This window comes from Trichomycterus rosablanca, chromosome 19, assembly GCF_030014385.1.
Source record: "Trichomycterus rosablanca isolate fTriRos1 chromosome 19, fTriRos1.hap1, whole genome shotgun sequence".
NCBI classification, from domain to species: domain Eukaryota; kingdom Metazoa; phylum Chordata; class Actinopteri; order Siluriformes; family Trichomycteridae; genus Trichomycterus; species Trichomycterus rosablanca.
This window is the reverse complement of record NC_086006.1, coordinates 18,744,931-18,748,650: the sequence shown is the minus strand read 5'-3', so window position 1 is coordinate 18,748,650 and position 3,720 is coordinate 18,744,931.

The following is a 3,720-nucleotide window of genomic DNA, read 5'->3' as shown; positions in this document are numbered from 1 at the left end:
TGTGTTTGGTTTAGAAGCCTAAATTCCACGCTAATTGATTACAAATCTAAAGTGCACCAGGTGCTCATCATGGTGCACTTGTTTGTTATATGGATCAGAAACTACTGTATAAGGAGACACAGCGAGCTCATGCGCTTCGAAAGCGCGCTGAACTCGGAGCGCTTTTATAGCGGGGGCGCGCTGAAGTTGGAGCGCTTTTATAGCGGGAGCGCGCAGAGAGGTGGGTACGTGCTCAGACCTTGAGAAGTGACGCACCGCTATTGATCGATTTCTATAGTTCTTGTTTTTCTAACATCACGATACTTGTTCTCAGCCTTGACAAAGTCGTCTTCAAATAAAACGTGGAGTATAAAAATATGCAGTTCTGCCATAAAGTAAATGCCCCCTATGCAGGCGCCTCTACCCTATATATATATATATACACACCACACTGCCTGGCCAAAAAAAGGTCACCACCTGGATTTAACTAAGCAAATAGGTAAGAGCCTCCCATTGGATGTTTCAGCTGGCAACAAGTTATTTAACCCTAACTGTTGCAGTGAGTTAGATTAGATAGATAGATAGATAGATAGATAGATAGATAGATAGATAGATAGATAGATAGATAGATCACTTTATTAATCCCAGAGGGAAAGTCAAGTATTACAACAGCTCAATGTACAATAGCAAAAAGTATTAAGTAAATAAAAGACTTAGTTAAAAAGTCATAATTAAATAGGCTTAAGGTGCATAAGAAATAATCAGTAAGCATTGCAGTACAATGTTGGTAGAAATAAATACAGTATACATGCAATATGTAATATAATAGAAAAATTATATAAGTGTCTTGTCATTAAATGTCCAGATGCGTAATGAAATAAACAGTGACAAGCACAGTTGGGAAACATCATCTTCAAGGAAGGAATGTGCAAAAAATCTTGAATAATCGTGATCGGCGATCACTTAAACTCAAGGATATGTTTAATAATAAAAGTAAGAGCATTTCCACACGCACAATGCAAAGGGCACTCGAGGGATTGGGACTAAACAGCTGTGTAGCCTTAAAAAAACCACTTGTCAGTGAGGCTAACCAGCAAAAATGGCTTTAATTTGCTAGGGAGCATAGGGGGCTTGTGGAAACGATGCCACAGTGAATGCGTGCCATAATCAAAGCTAAAAGCTAATATTCGAGTGTGTGACCTTTTTTTGGCCAGGCAGTGTATAATATAATAATAATAATATATATATTAACATACAGTGTATCACAAAAGTAAGTACACCCCTCACATTTCTGCAAATATTTTATTATATCTTTTCATGGGACAACACTATAGAAATAAAACTTGGATATAACTTAGAGTAGTCAGTGTACAACTTGTATAGCAGTGTAGATTTACTGTCTTCTGAAAATAACTCAACACACAGCCATTAATGTCTAAATGGCTGGCAACATAAGTGAGTACACCTCAGAGTGAACATGTCCAAATTGTGCCCAAAGTGTCAATATTTTGTGTGACCACCATTATTATCCAGCACTGCCTTAACCCTCCTGGGCATGGAATTCACCAGAGCTGCACAGGTTGCTACTGGAATCCTCTTCCACTCCTCCATGATGACATCACGGCGCTGGTGGATGTTAGACACCTTGAACTCCTCCACCTTCCACTTGAGGATGCGCCACAGGTGCTCAATTGGGTTTAGTCCATCACCTTTACCTTCAGCTTCCTCAGCAAGGCAGTTGTCATCTTGGAGGTTGTGTTTGGGGTCGTTATCCTGTTGGAAAACTGCCATGAGGCCCAGTTTTCGAAGGGAGGGGATCATGCTCTGTTTCAGAATGTCACAGTACATGTTGGAATTCATGTTTCCCTCAATGAACCGCAGCTCCTCAGTGCCAGCAACACTCATGCAGCCCAAGACCATGATGCTACCACCACCATGCTTGACTGTAGGCAAGATACAGTTGTCTTGGTACTTCTCACCAGGGCGCCGCCACACATGCTGGACACCATCTGAGCCAAACAAGTTTATCTTGGTCTCGTCAGACCACAGGGCATTCCAGTAATCCATGTTCTTGGACTGCTTGTCTTCAGCAAACTGTTTGCGGGCTTTCTTGTGCGTCAGCTTCCTTCTGGGATAACGACCATGCAGACCGAGTTGATGCAGTGTGCGGCGTATGGTCTGAGCACTGACAGGCTGACCTCCCACGTCTTCAAACTCTGCAGCAATGCTGGCAGCACTCATGTGTCTATTTTTTAAAGCCAACCTCTGGATATCACGCCGAACACGTGGACTCAACTTCTTTGGTCGACCCTGGCGAAGCCTGTTCCGAGTGGAACCTGTCCTGGAAAACCGCTGTATGACCTTGGCCACCATGCTGTAGCTCAGTTTCAGGGTGTTAGCAATCTTCTTATAGCCCAGGCCATCTTTGTGGAGAGCAACAATTCTATTTCTCACATCCTCAGAGAGTTCTTTGCCATGAGGTGCCATGTTGAATATCCAGTGGCCAGTATGAGAGAATTGTACCCAAAACACCAAATTTAACAGCCCTGCTCCCCATTTACACCTGGGACCTTGACACATGACACCAGGGAGGGACAACGACACATTTGGGCACAATTTGGACATGTTCACTGTGGGGTGTACTCACTTATGTTGCCAGCTATTTAGACATTATTGCCTGTGTGTTGAGTTATTTTCAGAAGACAGTAAATCTACACTGCTATACAAGCTGTACACTGACTACTCTAAGTTATATCCAAGTTTCATGTCTATAGTGTTGTCCCATGAAAAGATATAATAAAATATTTGCAAAAATGTGAGGGGTGTACTCACTTTTGTGATACACTGTATATACACTATATTATATTATTGATATATAATGGATAAGACACAGCAGAGCTGCTGGAGCTGAACTAAGAATAGTCCGCCAACCAAAAACATCCAGCCAACAGCGTCCTGTGGGCAGCATCCTGTGACCACTGATGAAGATCTCAAAGATGACCAACTCAAACAGCAGCAATAGATGAGCGTCTCTGACTTTACATCTATAAGGTGGACCAACCAGGTAGGAGAGTCTAACAGAGTGGACAGTGAGTGGATACACGGTATTTAAAAACTCCAGCAGCGCTGCTGTGTCTGATCCACTCATACCAGCACCACACACACGAACACACCACCACCATGACCATGAATGATATCTGCTGTGTAGTGGTCCTGTGGGGGACCTGACCATTGAAGAACAGGGTGAAAGAAGGCTTAAAAAGTATGTAGAGAAATAGATGGACTAGAGTCAGTAATTGTAGAACTACAAAGAGCTTCTATATGGTAAGTGGAGCTGATAAAATGGACAGTGAGTGTAGAAACAAGGAGGTGGTTTTAATGTTATGGCTGATCAGGGTATACCAGCTTCGGTTCCTCGTACAGTATGGATTTTTCATAAACTGCCATACCGTAGCCACAGTTGTGAGCGTCAATAGGCAGCAAATCATATAATATTGCTCACCGCTAAAAGGCAGCATTAGCATAACAGTGTTAACAGATGACAGAGGTGTTTTCGATACCGTGGAAAAAACCCCCAAACAAAAACAGCAAAGAAATGAGCTGTGTCGGCAGTTTAGAAGTTGTTTTTGGTTCTGACACAGATTAAAACACTACTTACTGTACAGTTTGCTGGGGCACGGTTCTTGCACAAAAGCAAAATGTTAAGCGACGTTACTACCAAGGCCAAAATACTATACTAAT